The sequence below is a fragment of the Strix aluco genome, chromosome 1 (assembly GCF_031877795.1).
Source record: "Strix aluco isolate bStrAlu1 chromosome 1, bStrAlu1.hap1, whole genome shotgun sequence".
Classification (NCBI taxonomy): Eukaryota; Metazoa; Chordata; class Aves; order Strigiformes; family Strigidae; genus Strix; species Strix aluco.
This window is the reverse complement of record NC_133931.1, coordinates 130,330,503-130,357,352: the sequence shown is the minus strand read 5'-3', so window position 1 is coordinate 130,357,352 and position 26,850 is coordinate 130,330,503.

The following is a 26,850-nucleotide window of genomic DNA, read 5'->3' as shown; positions in this document are numbered from 1 at the left end:
AAGCAACCACCAGCCCTAGCCATTGCCTGCAATGCCATCTCCTGCTCTCTGACAGCCTAAAGGTGCTGTGCAGAGGTCTCCCACCTTTATCTTTCTTACCCTCTCCCTGGCACTGGCTAAAGCAGCAGCTGGTGGGTAGGGAATGAAAATGGGAAGGGACAATAGCTACCAGTGAAAGTTACCCAACACAGGTTGCAGAGCAGAGCTTAAATGATGTGGAAGGGTTTGAAGCTGGAGTGAATTTACATTACTAGCCTCCAGAGAAAGTGTTCCCGTAGACAGACCAGACCTGTTTAAGGATCTCTCCCAGAGCTGATGCAGGTATGAATTGCACCGAAAGGAAGGTCTGGCCAAAGCAGATAATCTGCCCTTGCTGTGCTGGAGAGGGAAAGTTACCTCCCAGGGTCTTGCTTGGTGTTCCCACTGGGTAGTTCCTGCAGGACCTTTCTTGCCATCAAAGGGCTGTTTGTCAGTGTATTTTGCTTGTGCCACATTTGTGGCATTTTTCATTAATACACTGGATTTTTATTTTCTTTTTAATCCTTTCCTGAATGCTGTATCAGAGCCAGTGTGGGGTTGGCTGACTTCTGATTTCACAGTTGCATTTCTGTTTTCTCAGATGTTACAATCACAAAATATAGATAACATAGCAAAGAGTATCACACTGCTTTGCAGCCCCCAGATAGGAAGCCAGAGAAGATAAGCCTCTTCAGTTAGAAAGGCCTGTTCCTGCTGGCTTCTTTCTCAAAAGCAGTTCCAGGTTGAGACCAAAGAGGCTTCTTGTGTAAAGCAAGGCTGCTAGCACAGACAGTAGGATTTTTAGACTTTTGGGGTGTGGGACCTAGGGAGCACTTAGTTGGGATGTGCTAGAGAAGGATCCCAGGATTGCATGTAAGACTGGAAGGATTTATCTAGTCTGTCCTTTTCCCTGAATCAGGTTTGCACATGTATTTCACAGACTGACTGTGTAGGAGCAACATTTCTGCCCTGTTGTGGTTAGATGTTGTATTTCTGTCCGATTTCCTATGTTGAAAAATGGAAGCTCTTGCTGTGTTTCACTCTTGGCTGTGTAATTAGGGGCTTGCTGCTGCCCAGAGCCCTCTATGGCAAGGGAGGGAGAGAAAAGTTTATGAAGGTATTGGGAGGTGTGGGTGGGACATCAGAGCTGTCAAAGAATGCATCATGGGGCAGTGATGAAGTGGGAAAGGGGGAAAGGTAAGAAAAAATGCAGTAAGTATGGAAAAAGTGGGTGAAATGCTTCTAAAATATGGAAAACCTGTTCTCAGCTGATCTCCCCATAGCCCTGTTGTTGAAGATCGAAACTGCTGCAGCACTCCCAGAGTGCTCTAAGCCTTGATAACACGCAGGCTAGGGCCTGGTCAGCAGCATCTCTACACCTTGCTGTCCCTGGAAATCCACTCCTGCTTTGTGGATAAAGGTCTTCAAGCATCCTGGGTCTCCTGATAGTAAAAAAGTCACAAATTTAAAAATAATATATATTTACAGAGTAAGAGAAAGCAGATCAGAATTTGATGGGTTCATTTTCTATATATGGAAAAGTTTAGGATAGAAAACTTCAGTCATTCTATCCAGCAACTAAATAAATTCTTCTGATAAGAAGAGAAACAGTGTAATTCAGTTGTCTAAAGGTTAAGGGAAAATGTGAAGTGTGTTACCAAGAAAAGTGATCCAAACCTTTAGTGGTAACATGGCTGGCAATATCACTGCATTTAGTAGAATCTAAGGAAGAGCTTTTTCTTGAAGAATTGCTGCCTTATTTGTATGGAAGGTAAACTCTCTCCTGTTTTGCAATGATTTTAATTTTGCTTATATATACTTTGCAAAGCAAAAAAAAAAAAAGTACTTTTTTTTCTTGTATAAAATAGAATATAAGTAGAGACCAGAAAAAAATTAACAAAAATGTATTATTTTTTTTTTCCTAGTGGAAAATTATTTTTTCAGTAAAAACCCCAGAAAGTTAGAATCTAGGCATATTTTTGGCTGAAAATGGAAACATCTAAGATTTTCTTTTGAGGAATAAAGAAATCAAAGCTGTCTGCAGAACACAGGCAGTACTTACAAAAATACTGTTTTGCTGAAAACTTAATTTCACATCAAAATCAATTTTGAGAGAAAGCTTTTGATCAGACAAAGTACCTACCAGGTTGTTTGATATCCCAGCCAGGTCCCGTAGCGTCCCATTGCTGCTCTTGTTTGAGAGTAATTTCCCAGTGCTGGGGCTGCCCCATCCCCCTCGAAATCTCATCAACTGCCCCACAGAGCTGCAGATCAACACCCGAGCTGTAGAGATACAGCTCTGCCTTTAGACTATTTACTAACAGGGAATGGCATTTGGAGAAGGATGTTCCTAGAGATCTTCTGAAGTCAGCTGTGGATCCACAGGATAAATTATACCCTCAATCCTCCTCTGCACAAGGATTGCAGCTAGTTGAGCATCTCACATTCCTCCATAGCTCTCCACCATTTTTTCAGATGAATAATATTGTTCACACATCAACTGAAACTGCAGTGAGTCTCAGCTGTTCAGCGCTTCTCTCATCACTGCTCATTAGGAGGAATCAGTCCTGGAGTTTGACTTCTCTGTCCTTCAGTCATTTTACTCTATTTTGGTCTTCCAGTGTCTGCATCCTGTAGACAAAGGTCAATATAATGGTTTAAGAACTGCTTTAGAAATGTGTAGCATGATTAAGCAATATGTCTTAGACTGGAAAAATGATGGAGTTTGACATGAGATCGTTATGCCATACACCCTAAGGATAATGGAAAGGTTTGGTGACAGGTAAGGTGGCTCACATTGCTGCATGACCGATAAACACAGTAGAGGAGATAGTTGGGTAAAGTCGGGTCTATTCCTCTGTCCACACTTCACCTTTCTCATCTCCCTGTTGGCACAGAGATTTTACTACAGGATAACCAGCAGGCATCAGTCACACTGACGTGAGAAAGATAGAATAGAAACTGAAAGAAAAACCCCAAAAGTACAAATAAAAGGCCAGCTCCATTTTTTCTGGACTGCCTGCTGTCATTTACAGTACAGAACAAATGTCTCCAAGATTTTTATCTATACATTGGCTTGAAAATTCCTTCACAGGTTTCTGGCAGTCTGCTTGGAAAATGTTATGTCAGAGCTTTTCAGACATTACCTCTGAATGACAGATCTGTCTGAGTCCCTCACCACCCAGTCATAATGTTCAGGATTTCTGAGGGGGCTTGTTTATCTGAAACCCTCTGCTTTCTTTCCAGTTCTCAGCGTTGGACAGCAGTCACTTCTGGGTAGTTTTACAGCTGAGAGAAAGGATTGCTTTGGTCGTGAGGCAATGACTTTTGAATAAACAACCACCAAACAAATCAGGCCACTGCAGTCTGTTCCTTAGGCTCATCTCCATGAATGAGGAAGATTTCATTCTGCTCTTCAGTGATGGTTAGTGTCGTGACAAGCATGTTGCAGAATTGCTTCATAAATTGGGACTATACCTTGGCAGAGCAATAAATATTTTGGTAAAGACCCAATGATTTTCAAAAACTGACTTCCAGGACCATCTTTATCAAGGACTAACATAAAAATATTATTATTTTCATGTTGTATTTAAAGTTAGAAATGACAGTGTACAGGGAAAAATCAGAGTACAGACTGAAGTATGTTGAAAGTAAGGCCTTTAAAAAAATTATTATCAGATGGTTAATAGAATATGGAAGAGCTTCTGTAATTTCCTTTTCCCTTGACCTTTCTCACACTGATGCACCATCCAATTATGCATTTATCGCATCGAGTTATTGAAGAGGATCTGTTCTGGAAAGTCTTCTTATTGATGTTTGAGTCCTAGAAACTTCCTGTTTCTTTTGCAACAACAAAAAATCCTTTTCAGGCTCAGTTATAATAAGGGGATGAAATGGAGCATGGAAAATGCCCAAGCAAAACCACAGTTTTGCACCTGCATTTTAGCCAGCAGTTTCAGAATATATTCTTCGGTGTATGTTGAAAAGTCATTTGTCAGCTCATTTCAAAAAAAGCAAAAACTAATCATTAAAGTTGGCAGGCAATGCTGACTATTTAGAAGAATCTGAGACTTCTCAAGCTCCTCTGCTTGGTTGGTTTACTGCTATACCATGTACCTTAAAAAAAAAACAATGGCTGAGCTGCTTCGGGAGTGGGCACTGGGGGCTGCTTCCAGACTCAGTTATTTCTCAGAGCAATTGATGCTTTATTGGATCATAGGTTATTTGTGCCAGATGGCTTGTCCACCTACTGTAAAGTTTGAAATTAAAGAAAAAAAAAAGGTGCAATCAACAAAATTGGCAGTTCTGTTTGTAGTGCAGATTAGCAGTTCTGAAGAACACATTGAATTTTGAGATTCAGATCTGAGGTTCCCAAAACAAGTAATACCCAGGCCAGTCAAAAATTTCAGAATGTTGCTGATTGAATAGCAGATCCCAAGACTATACTGAAGAGCTCAGGATCTCACCTGAGGGACTCTGTACTCACCTGAATCCCTCTTGACCACCGCCCCCCACACCCCTGCCCCTTTGACAGCACCCATGCTCTAGGCAGGCTAAGGTCTCTGCCCACGTACATCCTGCTGCAGGACTTATTTTGTGCACTGTAATTACTGAGCTCAGAAAATATGCTCATGCTAAGGTAAATATATCTTTTTGTTTCATAAAACCCACTGAATTAGCTTTTCCTAGCATAGTTATTCATAACAGTTACTCAATCTTTGCATAACATTACAATGATTTTAGAATAGATTCATCTGCCTGCTGTCAACAGTGAGTGAATTGCCATGCTGAGTGCCCAAGAAAGGGACATGAATTAGAAGGACTGCCCTCGCAAGACTGACATGTGCTGCTTGGCCACCCTTGTGAACCCAATTGTGGTAATGAATGAAAAAAATAGTTCTCAAAATGAAAGAAAGTCAAAGCTACCCATAAACCTGTGGCATGCTAAAAGGTTGATTTACTAGCTTGGGTACCTGTTTCTGAAAAAGAGCTAGATTTAATAAGACAGCTCTTGGTTTCCATGCATTTATCCAAGCTTGTGAAACCTTCCAGATATTGATCTTTCTGATGTTATATATATAGAAACATGGTACAAGCCTCTGCTCCTAGAGTTTGAATTTTTAAGCTTTTCCTAAATGAGGAACAAATAAGATACATTATCAGTGATGTGACTGTGCAATTTTTTTATTCATAAATCTGTATATACAATCTAAAGCAAGTTTCCATGGCTGGTCTTTATAACCTACTCATCACAAGGCCTGCAAAGCTTAAAAGGAATACTAAAACCAGGCACAGATGCACAGATGCACTCAGATGCTGAGTTCTTTGCAGTGAGGAAAGACATATTTTAGCCTGGTCGTGTTGGTACGGGTCTTAGCTGCTGCACGGGTCTTAGCTGCTGTGTGGTAGGAGGCATGATACACACACATGTACCACTGCAGAATGACACTTAAAAGCCCGTTCTGTCTTTTACCTTGTTCCCCCACTGCCTTTGCTCCCATTCCAACTTTTTTTGCAGGAAGCATAATCTTGATATATTCTCTTGACAGACAGAGAGGATTTTCCCTGTAGGAACCCAACTGTAATATGAAATGCAGGCAGGCAGTGCAGGGAGCATCATACTGTGTGTGTGGTTTGAGGGCAGTGAGGAGCCACACAGCAACTAGCTGGCTTGAAAGTGGTGATTTAAGAGGTTAGAGGCTCCAAGGGAAGACTTTTGCATGTTTCTAAAACAGGCTGGAAAAGTTAGAGGAATGGAGCCTGAAAACTTCTTGTGATTTTTCTCAACAAATACACACAGAGCTGTGAGCTGAGCTAAGGAGTTAGGGTCACTAGATAATGTAAGACATTGTTGTAATGGCATTTTTCAACTAATTTTATCATTACCTTTGCTCAGAATTCATCTACATTTTTATAGGGGAGTACAGAGAAGGTAAAAGAGAAATGTTGCTCACGGTGCTCACCATAAAGAATTAAAATATTTATTTTCATTCTGGATGGGTAAATGTCCTTTGATAATTGATGGCATTATCAACCTTCACTGAACAAATATAGCTAACCAGGAACCATGGGATCTACATGTAACAAACAGATCAGGCAAACAGGGACGAAAAATAACAAGGTTTACCGCTTTTCAAATGATTTCTAATAATCTATTTGTGCCAGGGAAGAGGGAAGAGAGGGTGAGACTGTATCTAAAAGTATCAAGATTTTGTAATTCCACTAATTTAAAAAAATTCTGACTTTAAGAAGAAATGACGTGTTATGCCTACAAACTATGTCTGTAATCTTACCCCTGATTTTGAGTCTCACCCCTTCTGCTTTACAGCAGTGTTGTGTGGTCATTCACTTATTTCTTCGGCAGGTAAGTCAAGATGAATGAGGAAACTAATAGGATAAAACAGTATTCAGCCTGAGTAAGGATTGCAAAATGTGGTCAATAGTCTTTTTCTCATACTGGTAATTTTAGATGGAAGGTGAGATTAGGCTGAATGAGTAAATCAAAACTGCTTCCAGTCTGTACAAAAAGTTCATATTTGTATTTCAAAAATACAAGACCTCTATTGGATATAGCTGAACTCATCAAGCCTGTTGTGCTTTGTGCGGGTTTTGGCTGGGGTAGAGTTAATTTTCTCCATAGTAGCTATTATGGGGCTATGTTTTGGATTTGTGCTGGAAACAGTGTTGATAACGCAGGAATGTTTTAGTTACTCCTGAGGAGTGCTTACACAACGTCAAGGCTTTTTCTGCTCCTCATATCACTCTGCCAATGAATAGGCTGGGGGTGCACAAAAAGTTGTGAGGAGACACAGCTGGGACAGCTGACCCCAACTGACCAAAGGGATATCCCATACCATATGATGTCATGCTCATAAACTAGGGGAAAGGTTGGCAAGGGGGCCGCTGCTTGGGGGACTGTCTGGGCATTGGTGGGGTGGTGGTGAGCAATTGTTTTCATTTGCATCACTTGTCTTTCTTGGATTTTATTTCTCTGTTATTTTCTTTTTCATTATTAATGTTTAATATTAATATTATTAACTAATAATAATAATTTGTTTCAATTATTAAACTGTTCTTATCTCAACCCATGGAGTTTCTTACTTTTTCCCTTCCAATTCTCTTCCCCATCCTGGGTTGGGGGGGAGCGAGCGAGTGGTTGTGTGGTGCTTAGTTGCTAGCTGGGGTTAAACCATGACACTCTTTTACTCCAAATATGTTGCTGCATATTTTTACTGTTGTCTTCAACAGTTTCTGAAGTTTGTGCAATTCTTGCCAGACTACTGGCCCTATAGGACATGCTGTTAATGTGTCTTGCTACAGGCATGGTGTGACAACAAAGTTAGGACAGAGGATGGAGATATATACATCAAGCAATTACTAGGAGTAGTTGTATTCTCCTCTCAGTTCCATGTGCCAGAAATCTGTTTCAAATTAGATTTTGTGGAATCCTAAGACAAATGAGACAGATGGAGATGTAACTGCATTCTTCTGTATTATCTTGGGTACACTTAAGCCTAATTGGCAACTATCAAGTTTACTAGCTTGGAACATATACAACACATCTTTAAGTTTTTCTGGTTTATATATATAAATGTTCTTACCCTGTTAATGATTTTTTTTCCTAAATAAATTCATATTTCATTTGCATGAAGCCCATACCTGTGTAGCAGAAATTCAGCAGTCTGAAACACTGTATGAAGTAATATGACACAAATTCATCTCCCTGTTCAAAGAGACATTAACCTTTCATTACAAGATGTAATTCCTGCTGAGAATTCAGTACATACTTACAAGGAGTTTCTTATATGAAACTATCACTTTAGTTGACCTCATAGATGTGCAAAACCAACAGAGGTTATGACTGATCACCAGCTTAAGTACTCTCATTTATTAAAGGACAGTGGAAAAGGTCCAAGAACTGCTCCAGTTAAAGTACCAAATTCCCTTACTGGCAATAGTGTTTCACTGAAACTGCACCTGTTAAACTGCCTTGCCTTTATATTACAGTAAAATAGGCTGTGGTTTTACTTTCAGGAGCCTCAAACAGTATGCCAAAGGGAACTGTGGAATGCCAGAACAGGATGGGGAGGAGAGCGAGGCAACTTGGAGACTCCACTTCCATCCCAGGTGACCACTGTTTGGGGGTCCTGGAGCATATGGACATTTTCTTTCCCTTTGGAGAGAACACTCTGGGGCTGCTGGGAACCCCTTGGTGCCCACCTGAATGCAGCTCTGGGACTGTGTGTCATGACTAAATTGAGTAACACATGTAAGCATGACAGTTACATCTAAACCTTTCAAAAAATTGTAATTATGGACTAATTTGCAACCACAAGTATACCTGGTCACCTCCTCTCTTTTGAAGGATTGGTGCTCAAGAAATGACAGCTCTAGCAGTATCATCACTGCTCTGGGAGTGGGGTGGTATATCAGAAAAGACTCAGAAATGCAGGGCTACTTCCTCAAACACCAGCATAATGTATAAGCTGAGCTGTCTCCACTGGGTTCTTCATTCAGAGTGTCCAGGGAAGATCAGTATATCCTTAAAGAAATTAGGAGTGCTTGTAGGCTGCCAGGATGACTGTACATAGCTCTTTACTGTAGCCTGCAAAACTAACTAGCAGCCTTGAGAACCAGCATGCAAGTGAAGCTAATTGAAAAAATGAAAATTATCAATGGCATTCTACTTGTCCATTAGTAAAAGTACATGCGTAAGGTGAATAGCATGTAATATGTTCATTTTCAGTAGTAGATCTCTGAATCTAGATTTTCCAAAGGAGTCAAACGGATTCAACTGAAAGCAAAAAGTGTGAAGCAAACTGAAAATTATGCATTGACTCCACTTAACACCATGCTATGTCTGTGATAATTAGTCAGAAGTTCTGTGCCCAACCACATGGAAAATGAGAAAAAATTATAGCATTAATCATAATATGGTGGTGTCAGTTTTCTGGAGAGATTAAACTTAGATATGCAATAGATTTTTGAATTTTACAGTGCAATTCAATTACATTTCTTGCTAAATGTGTATTGTGTTAAAATTTATTAGTCTTTTGTGAAAAGACATTAGAGTAGATCTGAGGGTAACAATAGCATTATTTCATCTCCTCACACAGAAGAAAAAGGAAAATATGATATAAACTGACACCATGACATCAACAGCCATAAACATAAGAATATAAGAACCCCCCCACCAGCATCACACCAAAGGTCATTTTACTCAAATTTTAGGTCTCCACCAGTGAGCAGCACTGGTAGCTTACAGACAATATGTATAGAGGTATCTCCAGCCAGCGGATTAGAAGTTTCTAAGATAGAAGTAGGATGTGAGCTATTGTATTGTTTAGTAAGTGTTGAAAGACCCATATGTTGGTAACTTCGGCCACTGAAATATCCTGCAAAAATAAGATCCATAATTTAATTGTACATTTTAAAGGAAAGCAATTCCTTCTGTTGGTTTTAAATCTGCTGTTAATATCACTGAATACTGAACTAACTCTCATATTGTAAGAAATAATGGATAAGCATTTCTTAATGACCTTCACTTTACTGTTCATGATCTTACAGCTCAGTATTGTAACTTTCACTGTCTTCCCTTTTCCAAGCTGAAGAATTGTAATCTATTTAATCTTTATTACAAAACGAAAAGGAAAAGAAAGAGACAAAGTGAGTACTCCAGGAAGCCTCTGAATTTATCTCTGGTTAAAACACTTCAGAAGAGGATGTCAACTGGAGCAATAACCTAACTCAACAAATAATTCCAGATATTTAATTTAGCATTTTTAATTGCAAACTGAGCTTATGAATACTGGCAGGACAGGAAAAGCATTTTAAGCACCTATACAAGCTTTCCAGGACTGCCTTTCCTTCTGACTTTGAGGAACGTGTCAGAATTTATTTCCAATCACATTGCTGTCAAGGTCATGAGATCTAAAATGACATTAAGGATTAGAGACAGAGGCCAAACAAGACCCTCGCCCACTCAGCATCCATGTGAAAACTGAGATCAGTTGTGTAATGCTTCCTTATGAACATCAATAGATATTAAAACTGAAAGTGATTGTCTGAACCAAGAAACTAATCCATCACTAAACTTTGTCAATAATACTGACGTGACTTTAAAATGCAGTGATAGATGAGAAAGGGAAATTAAGAAAAAAAAATACTCTGAGATGTCTGTCTCAATTTTATGCCAGGCATGTCTCTCTGGGGGAAGAAGAGGCTTTGGAGTTTAATGGCTGTAACCCTCTCAAGAGCAAGAATCCAAGAGAAAGGGTCTTTACAAGGCAGTGAGTTGCATAGAAGGATAATGTTGCTTAGGCAGATACTGGAGGGTACCATAGGATTGCACTCACACGGCCTCTTTAGGCCATGGATTAGATTATGAGCCAATGAAAGCTTGGGGGTTTTTAAACATAAATATGAAATATTTTTTTATGTTTCAAGAAAAGAACATTATTTACCATTCTTCAGAGTTATAAATCAATCCTAGAAAACTGAAAGGCTTTTGGTATTCCTAATTGGAATCCTTTATTTTAAATAGATGTATTTAATTTTCAGTTGAATAGAAAAGTTATTTTGAAGACAAATCATCTCTTTTTGCAGAAAAAATGGCATTTGCTTGTTCTTTTTCCTTCTTTTGAAAATCTTATTCAAATACAAAGACAAAGATGAAGCTACAGGCTTTGCTCTTAAAAGTGCTGCTCTGTCACTACCTTTTTGATGCCTGAACATGATAAAACTCTTTGATGTAGCCTTGATGAGCTCCAAATGTTCTTGGGCTCATGCAAGCAAAATGGATGTATCTTCAAAGCAGAAATTCTTCCAGCTCTTTTTGTCTATAACAGACGAGCACCACTTAAAAAGAAAGAAAACAGCAGAATTTGTACTTGGAAAAAAAAAAGTATAGAGTTTGAAGATATATTTCATTATATTTACTAGTGTGTGAAGCAGGTTCTACAATGATTTATTTGTAAGAAACAAAACTTCTATTCCAGTGGTATTTGGTTGCAAATATATTGTCATATGAATCTTACGTACATTTTAAAAATCAAATATAGTTTTTTACTGCTCCATGGAAGTCCCTAATGGGGGAGCATGCTTCTGGTTTTGCAGGAAGAGAAACATCCAGTAGTTTGAACACAAAAGTGCAAATCAGGATCTGCAGTTATATCATCTGCTACTGATTTACTCTTGACCTATTCTGTAAATGAGTTTACATCCGTAAATACAAACATCACGAAAATGTGGCTGGACTTTCAATCTGTATTAACACCCAACAACGTTATTAACATCTACAGACAGTGGACAACCTCAGATAACAGATTGTTGTTAACACACATCACTCAAAATGAAGCAGTTGTGATTTTATCTTACTTCTACAGCTGAAGTACTCTAATCAGTCATATAACTTCTGAAGCCCTGAAAGACCAAGGATTCTGACATTACAAATTCTATGGAAAAAAGGAACAAAAAGGAGATTCTATTCTGCTTGATAAGTTGCTTGAATACATTTGAAGAAATTTGTTTGACAAATGTCAAGACAACAGATTTTAAATCAATGGCTAAGATGAAACAATTTGCTGTATGCAATGAGATGGTTAATAATGAACATCCTTCAGTCAAGACAATCTAACCAGTGGGAGGAGACTGCGGAGGCAGTATAGGAGAAAGTCCTCTCAACCTCCCATTACTTGTCTCACCTGTAACCATTCACTATAATGAAATCACCCATTATTCACCATAATGAAATCAACAGCAGATTATGCCATGAATCAAACTTATCCCTTTACTTCCTCTACCCACTGGCTGAAATATAGCACTTAACATAAATTGTACCTGCATTAAACTGATGTATCTCTGAACAGTTTTGGTTGGTGAGTGAATAGCTGGGTGGGTACTTTAGAGATGGACTCTGTCAAGTGGAAAGATGACCAGAAGTAGATGGAAATTTTTCAGTGGAACTTTTTTTCTCCAGCTCACACAAATTTGGTGAAAATTAAACATTTTTTCTGGAAAAGCAATGTGTTCAACAAGAGTTTATACCAAAAGAAAAACTGAAGGAGCATAGAACATTTTGAAGTAGTGTGCTTCAGTCTTTCTTGACTGGAGTATTATTTAATTTTCCATTACCCCTTTCAAAATTATTTGACCAAAAAGCAGGAAAACCCTGAATATCTTTTACACTAATCCATCACTGTTTGGTACATCAGTACTTGGAAGTATCTTGATTAATTAAAAATCTCATTTGTTCTCCAAGACTTCTTTCTATGGAATGAAATAAAGTTTGAAATTAAACAGTTTGCCTTGAAAGAAAAAAAATGGAGCTGGACTGAGGTTTCATTAGAAAGGTGGTGTCCAGAGCTGCTCAGTTTTTCTGGCAGCTGAGGAGGGATAAAACACTAAGGTATCATCAAGATCACTGATGTAACATCCTTGAGAGACCTGTAACCAGCTCAGGTATTCGGAATTTTATACACAGTGCCAGGCCAGTGTCTCTGCACTTCCACAAAGTAGCCAGTGCTGCTATCTCTCTCTGCATGCTAGTCTGGAGGGTCCCAGATGAAGGATTCACACGATTTTGTGCTCCCTAGGCATGGTGGTTTTGTCATGTCTTACTATGTGAAACACACAACCCAGGAAAGAAGGGGAAAACCTAAACTGTTCTTACAAAGTCATGATATTCAGGACAAAATAAGTCAATGCAGAGCTTGACCTTTTTGCTAACACAGCGGTAGCTACTGTTTTCAGAGGCACAAAGCAAAACTGCTATGTAACACACCGAGAGATGAAAAGGAAAGTTAGGGCAGTGGAAAACACTGTCAATAAATGAATGTATAAGAAGAATACCCTCACAGCAAGGCAACATAGACCTCCTTGTCAACAGCCATTGAGATGATCTCTGGAGCCCAGCAGTGTGCCAAATCCATTACCCTCACTAAAAGGCATGCAATAATATCCAGTCCTGCAAGAGCTTTCTCAAAATTGAAATGATCCACACATTTCAGTTTCAGCACTGCTGGCATCATCCCCCTTACTGAACAAATAACACTGTAAAGAGGGACCTGCCAGTGTCCTTCTAAAACTGAGACAACTCAGTAGTTTTTTCTGAGGTTTATAGAGAAGTTCTAACTTGTTTTTAGTTGGGGATGTAGGGCCAATTTCCAATGGTGGAAATGAATGGGGCAAATGAAGAAACAAAGTTTGCATGAGCCACTAGAAACTGAGCTATATTGTTTTCTACAACTGTCATGAGCTGGAAACAAATGCTTTTCTTTCTTAAATGTGACAGTAAATCCAGGATGCTTGAAGTTGATTTGCAATTCATCTGCCATTGCCATGGCTGTGATTCAGAAGAATTTTGGAGTCACTCTCAGAGCTGTACATGATGTCCCAGAGCTGTCTGATCTTGCAAGTTTTCTGCCTGCCTGTGGATGCTTGTAAAGTTACTCTCAGCCTGCAGCTGCTAAAGTGCAGAGCTCTGCTGAGAGTGTAAAAAATAGGAGAAATCTTTCCTTCCTACAAGAGTAAAGAGGTATTCTATGTGCTTGAAGAGGTGCTGGTAGGCTACAACCTGGAGAAAAATGGAGCCCTTTCCTGTCCTATTTTTTATGAAAAAGTGTTTGGGGTCCTGTTAAAACATGTGCATTTTCTTTCAGACCCTTTTTTTTGGCTCTGTTGTGTAGCTGAAAATCTCAGCCTTGCTGGTGAGCTGCTTCTGCTGATCTAGAAAGAGTCATAGGAGAAGGCTACTGGTTGCCTGGTTTGAAACAGAGGCAGGTTGTTCTGGCTAATCCCACCAGAAGCATCATTGTATGTATTATTAACTGTTTTTTTCATACCTGGCAAAGAAAGCCAGAGACTGATAAATGATTGTTCTCTCACCTGCTGGCTGCATTTGAATGAACAGACTGCAAGCAGATGTTGCAACAGCCTGAACGAAAAACAGTCTTACTCAGACTAAAGACTTTTCCAAATAACATAGTAAAAATTCGTGAGTATCTTTTCACTCAGCATCATGCTGGAGGACTGCTACAGTTCCACAGATCCCACCAGCCATGGTAATTTTTGCAGCTTAGTGGAGAAAGCAATTGGCTGAAGTCTTTCAGCTGCATCGGTTTCTGGTTACTGTTCCCATGCTTCTACAGGGCTTCTCTGTGCCTTTCTGGGCTGGGAACACGAGTTCAACAGTTCACTGCTGTCCTAGGACAATGGGGTATTTTAGTACTTCTCACCTGCAGAGGCTTGTCTCCTGGGTTCAGCATCTGCAGGCAATGGCCAAAGGCTGTTACTATTATTTCTTGTACTGTTACAGTGCCTGAAAATTTGAGGCAAGAATCAGGCTTGATTGCAATGGGAGTTGAACTAGCGCAGCTGAAAAGTCCTGCTATGGAGGATTTATGGACCCATGTAGCAGTAATCCTGATTATAATCATTTACAGATTTACACTAGCAGAGCCTGTAGCAATTTAGTCTGTGTAACATATAAGCATGGTGTGGAGCAACTTAAGAAAACGGCACAAAAGAATATCCATATGAAACACTAATTCATGTGCCAAGATTTAGGGGACTAATCTCACTTTACAGCCACCAGATGGTGGAGAGGATCCAAGAAGCAATTCATAACACTTACATTAGGCTCCTGCACTGAATCACAACCCAAGAAAGCTCTTGCCCCATCTCTCCTGAAAAAAAAAAGAGCACTTCCAAGCTGGACACAAATGGTAGGCACCAAGTTTAGGCAGTTTTAACACCTCCAGAAACACAGTTTCACAAAAGGTCAACCCTGATAATAAGTCTAATCCAAAGAACATCAACTCTAAATCATTCTGTTGAAATATGCAGTATTATCAAAATTTAAATGTATTATGCAAGTAAGCTGGTTGTAATGAAAGGGCTTGAAATAACAGTTGAAAGTTTTCATTTCTACTTTGTGATCTTGACCCATTTTTTTTTTACCTTATTACTATATTAAATACTGACTTTAACATTATACCTGATGTTATGAGCATATAATCTAATGCATTTGAATTTGAGTCTAAGTAAAATTAATGGAAGCTCCCTAAAACTAGCAAAATAAAATGTCTTTGTGTTCCTACAGCATTTTTAGAAATTATTATTATTCACCTATATAAATGCTGTTTGCCTATAAAAGATAACATAACCTATATATGATAAATAGAGATATTTATATAAAAAATAAGATTTCTCTATATAAGAGAGACATCATATCATACTCTAGCTTATTGGAAGTTTTTCAGTGTCAGCCTTTTCATCACAATTTAGGATTAATAGAAGGAAGATAAGAATGAAAGGCCACAGCAGATCAGACTGAAGGTCTGTACAGCTCAATATCCTCTCTCTGATTGTGTCCGAGAGAAAGTGACTGAAGGAGAATATAGATGTAGGTGAGCATTTGAGTATGCTGAATATGCCAAGCACAGTCACATGTCTCAAGACTTAAATGCCCAGTGTGGTTTCTCTGTATTCAATAACCCTTAATGGGTTGCTTTGCCTAGACTTGCCCAGTCTCTTGTGAATCCATGTAAACTTTTAGTATCACAACACTCTGCAGCCAGACCACCCACATCCCAAGTTTTTGGAAGTGTGTTTTGAATTGGTCTCCATTCGGTTTTCTTTGATGCTTCCTGTTGTTTTACTGGGAGAGACAGCAAATGAACAGTCCCTGATTCACTTTCTCCCTGTGCCATTCATGATTTTATGGATTTTTCAATTTTTGGAACACTGGAATCCTATTCTACAGAAATTTCTGTGGAGCAGACTTCCAGTTCTCAATCATTTAAAGAGAAGATTTTAATTAGCAATAATGTCAGCCTGTTCAGTAGATAATTCTCTAGTGGCTTTGTATAGAGCCATATGGGTAGCATATGAAGACATATTTTTTTCTAGATATCAATTTTTTAGAATTGATTTTTGCTTAGTGAACTGCAGAAAAGCACAAAAAAAAAAAAAAAGACTGTTATTTGATTTTTCTGTTAAAATCAGCAGAGGAAAATCCAGTGCTTGCCGGTTTCATATTGTTCACATTGTTCCTAAACATGATGGAGGGCTATGAAAATTCCCACTGACCACAGGCAAAAAAGTCTTACATTTGACTTGTGTTTATCCAGACTACATTGTACCATGAAAGACAGAAGATTTGCAACTTTTGAGGGTATGTTGGAGTCCAGACACTCAGTGTTATAAAAAATAGAGTAATGGCTTTCTTGTGTAAAAAAACCAGAATTGATTAACTCTACTTTTAGCTGCAGAAAGTGATGTATGTTCTAATAGTGCACAGGCCATCTTTCAGCAACATACTTTTCTATCATGTCAGATGGCTTGCTATTATGAATCTCACAAAGTCTGAATATACTTTAAAAATATTTTCAAACATTACTTTCTAAATCCCCAAAAATGACGGCAACTCCAGATGCTTGCTGATATTTTTGAAGCTACTGTGAATAACACTGAGGTATCTATCTGATTCACCTGCTGGGTAAAGCAGGTGAGGCGACTGAAGAAATGTTTGATCTGACTGTTGTCACTCAGAAAAACAATGCAGAATCCGAAGGCATTATGAAAAAGAACAGGGCAGGACAATTTGGGAAAATTTTGTAGTTTATAATGCACAGAATCACTACTGAAAATTCAGTCTTTCATACTTCTTAGGGATATCATCTGTTAGTGGCAAGACTTCAAATAAGTATTGCATCATTATTTACTGTTGTATCAGTTTTGTGTCTGCCATCTACCACGATTTTGCATTTCCTTTCTATTAATTAATAAATATGGAATACTATGAATAAGCAGCAAATTTCTGCTCAGGAGTGCTGGAAGGGCTTCACTGGATAAAGATGCTCAGGTAACAACAGCTGGATTGTTGCTGGCTGTGGTTGGAGATGGAGGGCAGGGGATGGACCTGGAGCTGAACTGTTTGTATGAGAGGTGCTGTTGGCTTTCTTTGGCTCCCAAGGAGCCACATACTGCTCTGTGAGAGCCTCAAGAGAGTGAAAAATGTGTGAAGTTTTAGCTGGAGCAGCTTTGTCTCATTTTTTCAGAAGTCTATGATGTACTACGTTGTTGTTATTATTATTATTATCATCATCATCATCAATGTGTGCTGCACCCAGCACACTTATTATGCTTATTATTAATAACGGATGCTGCAGGATGATAATACTAATGCAAAAGGAGAAATAAAGCAACAAGTTAAACAACTGCGAAAATGATCGTTGCTTCTTCAATACTCCATTAATCCCAAAGCTGTTATAAAACTCACTGCTGGATATTGGCTGTGAACCAATGTGACAGATGGTGAATAAAAATAAGTGTCTTTTAAAACCACCCACAGCAATATATTTCACTTTTATGTTTTAGGCCTGCATTTCTGCTCCTAACCATGAGGTAACACAGCGAAAATACATATCTCTATGAATAACTGTAATGAAAGGAGGTCGAAATGATATTTAAAATAAACCGTATGGACATTACTTAGAAATAAGTAAACTCATTTTAGAATTTATTTTCCAAAGCATTATAGAATATGAAATTTAATTAATTGTGTACTGAAAGTTCAAATGGAAATAAAGAATTGCCATTGAGAGACTGATCTTGATGTGATCCAAAAAGTCATAGCCCTCTTACAGAAGATGTAGTGCAAGGGAATATTGTTATAAGGCTTCCATAGAGGAAGAAATGGGCATCAAAAACGAACTCGCCTGCCCTGCATGCACACTTTACTATCGTAATTGTTCTGCAATCCTTATGTTAATGATGCTTCTACTGTCAAGCCTATTGTTCACGAGTGGACTGGATTACTCCTCTCCTCTTCCAGCAATTTTCAACATTTTCTAATTTTGTGGCATTATAAAATATTCTACAGTTAAGATGTGGATTCCTTTAGAATTTTCACATACGTATGTCTACAGATAATGTGTTTATTTTAAAAATAATAAAATTAAAACATTGTCCTACCTTCAGCCAAAACTATTCAGGAATCCCAGAAGAATACAGTTAAATATTTTTGGATAAAAAGCAAACAAATGTCAAAACATCAAATGCTCTGTTTAAACACCATTTTTAAGAGTGACTCTGATTTCCATTTCTAAATGACGTTTTTCACATTTTTAGGCTACATAACGAAGTTGTCCCATATCATGTTGTCAGGTGTAGACAACAAAAATGTACCTACGGAAAAATTCCTACTCTCTCATGAAACAGCCACTGACTGGTTTACATCTAGTTGTCTCCTTTCCATTTTGTTATTTAACTCTATGATATCCAAGATCTTTGCTTTTAATTACTGAACTCCTTTAAGCACATCTCATATCTACTTCTCAGACCATCTGTCTCCTTTCAAAGATATACTAATCTAATATGCCACTTATGATGCCTATTTATGTGTCTTTAGGTTAAATAGAGAATGTGAGTGCAGTGATTTATGACAAAGAAAAACCTATTGCTGGAAAAATGATGGGCCTGGATTCTACTGGGATGAAAAATGATGGATGCAGGATTCCACCACGTCTCTCAGTTTACAACCATCTGGGCAGAAAGTGAATAACCAGTAACAGCTCTTCAGATGGTTTACATGAAATATATGTGCAGGCTGAAACAGGAAGGTATGCAGATTCCCAGAAAACATGGCATTACAACCTGAATGACGAAGCAACAGACTAGGACAAAAGCCAGGAGGAAGCTCGCTCCAGCTGGCCGTCCCAGCTGCGGAGCCTTGGCTGCCCTCAGAGATGACCCCCGCAGCGCGGTGCAGGGCTGGGGCAGGCAGCTCCGCGCTGCTCTCACATGTGCCACACGTGCGGGGTGGATGAAGAACAGCACAGCAGCAGAACACTGGTGCCAGCCCTGAACACTTTAAAAACATCAACATCATGTGAAGAACTACAAAAAGTCAAATCAAGATCTTTCTTCTTTTCTTTTTTTTCTTTAATGGCTAGATATATTAACAAGACAAAATCCTAATCTCAGATTTGGTTGGCTGAGCACGTAGCCCATGCTGTCCTGCCAATCTAAATTTTAGACCCAGCTTTGTCCATTGCCCCTGGCACTGCTACAGGATTTTTCTACCAGATATTTTACTGCTAATGGGTTATTTGATATATCTTTATATCTTTGTTGCTGTTTTTTTTTTTTTTACACAACTTTCTTAGCACTAATCCTAAAAGAATAAGCCAGTAGCTGCACAGCAGTCTAGCATTCAAAGCATCCACAACTAGAGCTCATTATTCCAGCTTGCTTTACAACATGATATATTTTTAAAAATCCTACTACAAGTTAAGTACCAAAATGCTAATTAAAAACAAATTAAACATCTTTACATGTTTAAAAGCTGTAAGAACTTTATATTGTGACTGAACTGTCAACAATAACCTTTTATTAGCAGCTCTGTGAACTGTAAAACTGCCACTCACATAGGAAAGGAAGCAGACGCAGAACATCTTGAGCATATGGAAAACAGTGTCACAAATTATAAAAGCAGGAAATTTGAATATGTTTTCATTAAATGCTTTGATAGTCATGAACTGATTGTAAACAAAACAACAAACATCAGGATAAAATCTATAACCTATTAAATATCCCAAACACAGTTTTTTCCAAGTAGGTGTATGAAACAAGGACCCACATTACAGTGATAAAGACTGTACTTTTTAAAAAATTGCAGCATAAACCAGGTGTTTTACTAACAAAAAGCACAGATGGTCCCAACCCAGAACAGTGGATCCAAGTATGATAACTGGTCCAAAAACCAGCATGAAAACTCTCATTATTTACAGTGGCAACATGAGCAAAGCTGAGTGAAATTTCTGCATCCTTTGCAGATTTTAAAAATCTGCCTGTTCTTTAATTAATTGTGTGACCTTTTAAATGTATCCATCTGATTACCTAGATTGAAGACATCAGACCTGAAGATGAATGGCTCTAACCCTGCATCGCTGCAATTATTTCTTGGGAAAACAAGATGCCATGAGAGAATGACTTGTTACAGTGGAAATCTTCTACTTCTCTGCATCTATTTATGCCAGAAAAGAACTTGGTATAAATCACCACCTGGAAGACACAAGCCAGTAGCCCACTCACCCTCTCTCCTCCTCCCTTATGAAGTCCTGCCCCTGCAAGTCTGCTGTTATTCATACCAGCAGGTTACACTGGCATGTTCTCCCACCACAGCGCGTGCAATCCCTTGAGAAGATGCTCCAGCACTGCCACTGGGGCTTTATGCAAGAAAGGTGACAATGAAGTGGAGGGAGCAAGGCACCAGGACCCCACTGGAGACCTGAAGAACAAGGAACAAGCAACTGAAACACCTCCACCCATATTGCATGCAAAGACAAGACTTCAGTGTGTACTTTTATCTGTGTTCAAGGGTCCTTAGCAAAGGAAGCTCTTACTTCCGTGTCAAGAGACATAAAATGAACACAGTCATACAGATAACATGGGCAGCTGGGGATTAAGACCCAAGTACAAAATCAGAGGCATGTGAATAGATACATCTGCATGTCTCTAATTTGTCAAGCACCACTTATTCATTGTACCAAAGCATCATGGTCTCCTTGTCACAAATAGATATAAATTGGAGGGATGGCAAACCTAAGGTAAGTCTGAATCCTTTCTGGATTATGTAGTTCAGGTAAAAGTAGAACTCAGTTACCAAGTAAATCTGATTTTATAAAGCTGAGTGTTAAGACAAAAACATAGCCTTTTGGCCAGATGAAATTATTCAGGCTTTAATAACACAGCTAAAATGATCCTAGGTCTGCATCATTATTATTTGGGTTTTGCAAAAAGCCTAAAAGGCTTTGCAAAGTCTTTGTGGAGATAATCCTAATATGCAGAATCAACCATTCTGCTTCAGAGGAAGGAAAATCTATGTTTTATATTCCTGATCCTGGAGCCTGTAATGAAACAGAGCACATGTTTATCTCCTTTTTGCTTTCAGCTATATCTGCAATTCTTTATTCTCTTCCTTTAGTGGTTGGAAACAAAAGAATTTATTTCCCCCCTTCATGATGACTGAAGTGATGTGGTCCCTCCCTTCCTTGCCCTCAACACTGCTCGAACACTGGTGAATATTAGCAGAACATAAGACAAGCCACTAGGTATTAACTGAACTTCATGGAGGGAATCAGTGGCTATTTTACAAAGTAGAGGTATGGGAAGAATGAAGATGGATCACATACTCCCTGACCTGCAAGTAGTCTAAAGCAGAGCCATTATGAAATGAAACAGGCAACTTCTATAAAACTTTAATCCTCTTTACTAGCTTCAGCTTTCAGAAGACACATGTTGCTCATCATGTGATTGTTACCCAAATGCCTGTCCTGTTGATCAACCAGAGATTTTGACCTCCAGTGTAGTCGATTAAGCATTTCAAATCCATCCTTATGAAGTATGCTCATTAAACAAAATTGACATTCAATCACTCTTCTAAAACAGGTAAAGTATTTCTCTAGAGCTTTATTTAGTCCCCTTTTTTATTCTGAAAATAATTAGATCCTCAGAGTGTAGTGCCATGTAAGAACAGCAGAATGACTCCTTTTCCCCTTCATCACGTGACTATTGTGGCAGCACATCGGTTCATAACAGAAGGTAATGAAACAAGACATTACACCAAGTGCTCTCCAGAGGCAGCTTAAAAAGCCTTCTCCTTGCACCATTACAGCCAACTCCAGCTAGATCACTGAGAATCAAACGTTTGATTAAAACTGTGTATCCAACATGAATCCATTGACCCATTCAGTAAACAAGAATTCAGAAGCCTTAGAAAGAAACTCCCTTTCTCTGAACCCAGGTCTACTGAAGTCAATAGGTTTGCATTAATTTCAACAGACTCAGGTGGTCACATCCAGAACCTGCCAGGAGAATCACCCGTACGGCCTGAAGAACTGAACTTTTCTTCAACTTTTCCAAATTGCTATCCTGGATAACAACTGCAATCTTATATTTTTAGACAGGGAGGGCCAGGAGCTCCTTTGCATGTAAAATATATGTTTTACATTTTACAGATGTTATTTGAGCCTGTTCTCACAACAGGAGAATTTCTTTCCTTCTGTGTGTGTGTTGTCAGGGAGGATAGGGATATTTATATTTATATTCCCAATATAAAAAGGGGGAATTTAGGCACAGAGAAATTAAAGATAAATATTTATTAATTTGAATGTCCTGTTTGAAGCAATAGAGTCTGAATCTCCAGAGAGCTTTGTGTTATTTAGAAATACATGTGTTCAAAATACAAATTGCAGAGACTCCAGCTGCAGCGGGGATTTCTCTGTGCTTTTATAAATCAGAGCTCCCAAGTCAGACAGCTGGAAAATGGGTAACAGAGACTGCCTGTGAAAACTCTGGTTTACCTGATCTGTCTAGGGCCACACAGGACCTCCATGGAAAAATTAGAAATCAGGTCCAGTTCTCTGGGACAACATTCACTGTCATATGGTGACACCTCTTCCTTTAATATCCTGCCCAATCCTCTGCTCTTCCAGAACAAATTAAGCAGAATTCATTCAAACAGATCCCAATTCATTCCCAAACCAGCTCCACAACAGGCAGCACATGAGGTAAGAGTCCTGAATGAAAAAACACAATATCATTTCCAAAATTGTAATTTTCTCCATGTTTCTCTATACTTTTAAAAAATGCTTTCTCACTATTAAAAAAATAATAAGCACAGTAGCTGTTTAATAGAAAGGAGTCGCAGGATGTGGGCATGTCATCTTTTGCTTGCTTGTTGGAGCAGACTGAAGAAAATCCCAAAATTTCATCATATTGATGAATATTGGTCCCAGCAGGAACTTTCTGATCACTGCTGCTTGAACTAATGAACCCTCAGTAATGCATTATTATCCTCCTTAAGGACCAACCCTAGAGAGGGAAAGAGGTATTCTGTGAACAAGTTATGCAGAAGTTTGTTAGCAGGAAGAAGTCATGAGCCTGGGAAACTCTGGGTTTTCTCTCAAGGAAAAGCAAGCTTAGTGGCACTATAGAGCCATATCTCTTCCCTCTACCCACCCCTTCCCAGCTCTGGCCCTTGACCCCTCTTTGTTAGGCAGTTCTTCCACACTAGCTGAGCTTTGGATGCTGAGATTGATGGGTGAATGAGGGTAGAAAGGCCCCTCTTAATTCTGCATCCAAACGAAGCGTGGCTGGCAGCGTGCTCCCCTGGGGAAGGTCTTGCTTAGCTTTACTTACTTATTTATTTTTCCTTCAAGGAAATGTATAATCCAGCAGACTTTAGTAAGTATGTAGTCTGTACAAAACACATGAAGAGTGACAACAAAAGGTATATCCCCAGTGTCTTTTCCATGTTTCAATCCTTTGCTCCAAAACAGGCAAAACAAACAAAAAACAAACCTAACACACAATGCCAACATTTTTTTGGTAATCAGCAAAGTACATTTAACACCAACCTGCATCTCAAAAAATGGGTAGAGTATGTTGTCGGAAATTAAATTAAAATATTCAGTCTCTGGTAGATGCTTAAAAAGAGTTTAATTTCAGTTAAAATGCTTAAATTCTAGCAAAGTTATATAGCCAAAAAAAGGGGACTAGTAGTGAGAAATATTGAGTAGGTTTAAAATAAAGTTGGATATGGAAGTAAAAATTGTATTTAATTACTTTTTTTCAAAAGTAGTTTTGATCTTTTGTCACAAGAAAAATAGCTTTGCAAAAAAACTCAGGAGCATTTTCTAACACTTTTAATGAATTTTTTTTTTTTTCTCTTGATGTGACCTTTTGACAAGGAATTTGCCTAATTCTGAAAGTTAAAAAAAGAAGCAAAAATATGTATGATAAAGTTTACCTTTCTATTTCAGGAGTAAAAGTGTAGAAGTTAATTTTCAGGTCAGATTTTCAGGAATCTCTTTTGTCTGGTTACAAAATCATAAAAAAATTACCCATACACCACTTAAGTGTCATGCCTGATCATTCCCTCACTTCTCCACTTTCATTTAAAAATATGGAAGTGAACAGATACATGCTTTGGCCCTCATCCAATGAATACTTAAACATATGTATAATTACACCTTCATTCAGAAAGTACCAACATGGTTTTATCACATGACTAGGTCCTCTTGGCATTTGAATCTGAATATTGATGAAGCAGATAAAGTGCTCCAGAACACTGTCTCAAAGCAGTGCCCTCCTATTGTTATCCTAAAAATCAAAACACTAAGACAGAAAATGAACACTTAGTCAGAGGCAGGTTTATTTCCAGGACAGCTGATGAACTTGTGACAGTTCAGTATGGCACTGATTTCATTCCTATTAAGTCAAAAGGAAAAAGGCAGAGCCCATGATGTTATTTGGCAGATGTTTCTGCACTGAAGGAACAGCTGTTCTTGGAAAGGTTTCAGTCCCTCTGGAGACTGTCTTATAGGAGTGGCTTCATGTCAATTTATTCTACTGGAGAGGGAAGGAGGCTCAACAGTAAAGTAAAAAGGTACTTTTATTGATAGGTGAACTTTGTACCTTTGAATGATCTTTTTGCCACAGGGTAGAGATCAACCATTGAAATATTTGACTGGCTGCCACCGGCCACATTTGGTCAATGGGACCAAATAATCAAAATTATACCATCAAAACAAATCACATCAAAATCTTATCTTTGAACAAAATCCTGACTTCCTCAGCAGTAAACTAATCAAGTGGATTAAAATAGTCATGTCAGTGGTTAATAACATGTAGGGAGGCACCCTTACCCTTCACACAGTCTAGGCCGTGTTAGAGGAAGAAGGTATAAAACCCCACATGAGAAGAGGCAGTTGACCAGTTGTGTCAACGTATTCATTAGACCAACAGTCCCTGGAAAAGCTTCTTCCTGAAAGCACTGGCTTCAGCTGCTGCTTGCTGCTTCAGGGAATTCTGGCAGCCTGTTTCATTTTTATCACTTAGCAATTAATTAGAGGTTTCTTACAGAAAACATCTGATAAACAAACATAAAATAAGCTCATACAGAATTCCCTGAAGATGACCTCCTCTTCAAAATGCACTTGAAAAGAAAAGCTAGCATAAGATCTTTTAAAAACAAGAAAACAAAGAAAACACTCCTCAGTTTCAAGTGATTTATTCAGAGTAGAAGATGGATGGTCTTTGCACCTTTGTCAATTGTTGGCTTATACTTGACAAATAGAGGGACCTTTGAAAAGACAAAGGTGTCACTAGAATGGATCATGTTCCCTCCTTGCACAAGTTTGCAAACACCCTTTCAAAGAACAGGGACAGCACCAGGGCTAGAAGTGGAGCAGGGAAAACTGTCTATTTTAAGGGGAGCCTAAAAGATACTTTTGTGTGAACTGTTTTAATGGCTACTTGAAAGGTAAATGTAAAATGCTTATTGTTACTTACTCATAGAACGGTTTGGGTTGGAAGGGACTTTAAAGATCATCTAGTTGCAACCCTCCTGCCATGGGCAGAGACACCTCCCACTAGACCAGGTTGCTCATAAGCCCTATCCAACCTGACCTTGAACACTTCCAGGGAGGGGGCAGCCACAGCTTCTCTGGGTAACCTGTGCCAGTGTCTCACCACCCTCACAGGAAAGAATTTCTTCCTTATATCTAATCTAAATCTACCTTCTTTCAGTTTAAAACCATTACCCCTCATCCTATCACTATGCTCCCTGATAAAGAGTCAGTCCCTCCCCATCTTTCCTGTAGCCCCCTTTAAGTACTGGAAGGCCGCTATAAGGTCTCCCCGGAGCCTTCTCTTCTCCAGCCTGAACCACCCCAACTCTCCCAGTCTGGCCTCATAGGGGAGGTGCTCCAGCCCCCTGATCATCTTTGTGGCCTCCTCTGGACCCACTCAAGCAGGTCCATGTCCTTCTTATGCTGGGGGCCCCAGAGCTGAACACAGCACTCCAGGTGGGGTCTCATGAGAGTGGAGTAGAGGGGGAGAATCACTTTCCTCAACCTGCTGGCCACAGTTCTCTTGATGCAGCCCAGGATACGGTTGGCTTTCTGGGCTGCGAGCGCACATTGCTGGCTCATAGTAAGTTTTCCATCCACTAATACCCCCAAGTCCTTCTCCACAGGGCTGCTCTCAATCCACTCATCACCCAGCCTGTATTTGTGCTTGGATTGCCTTGACCCATGTGCAGGACCTTGCACTTGGCCTTGTTGAACTTCAACAACAACAATTGAGTCTCATTCATCTTCACCCCTGGGTCTTGCCTGAGCTTTAGCGGATATTAAGTTCCTTGAGGTATAAGGAAAGCACAATACAACTGATTTCCTCTCTCCCTTGCTCTCATACACATGACTTGTAACCCACAAAATCTTCTCACCTTGCCAAAGAACACAGAAGCAACAAGCAACATAAAACTTGCACAAGAAATATAAAGCTGTAAGGTTTAGCTCTTCAAAGCAAAGGAGACTGTCCACAACCTCAGCTGCATGATCATTCATTTCTGATGCAGTGATAAAGTTTTAAGATGCCAAATTTGTTTGAAAGGCAAAGAGAAAATGTTGGGACCAAGCACAGTATTTTACCATATGTAAGTGGAGCTATAAGGGGAGCTATAAGAACTGTGACCAGTCCTTATCATTCTATTTTCTGAGCAAACGTGGAAGTTTGGACAGCTCATTCTCCCTGTTGAAAACTCCCTTTTCATTGAGAGGGGATGGAAGGGATCTAATTCACTTAGACATTCATCATTGTTATCCAGCTGAAGCAAAAGATGGGAGACCAGCTTCAGCTGTATATTCCGAAGTGGAGGGCTGGACTGCCACACCAGTGGCTTGGAGGTCAGATTTTGGAAAGCCTCTCAGAGGGTCCTTTGTTCTATGAGGTGTGTACATCATCCTGTAGACTGGTTGCATA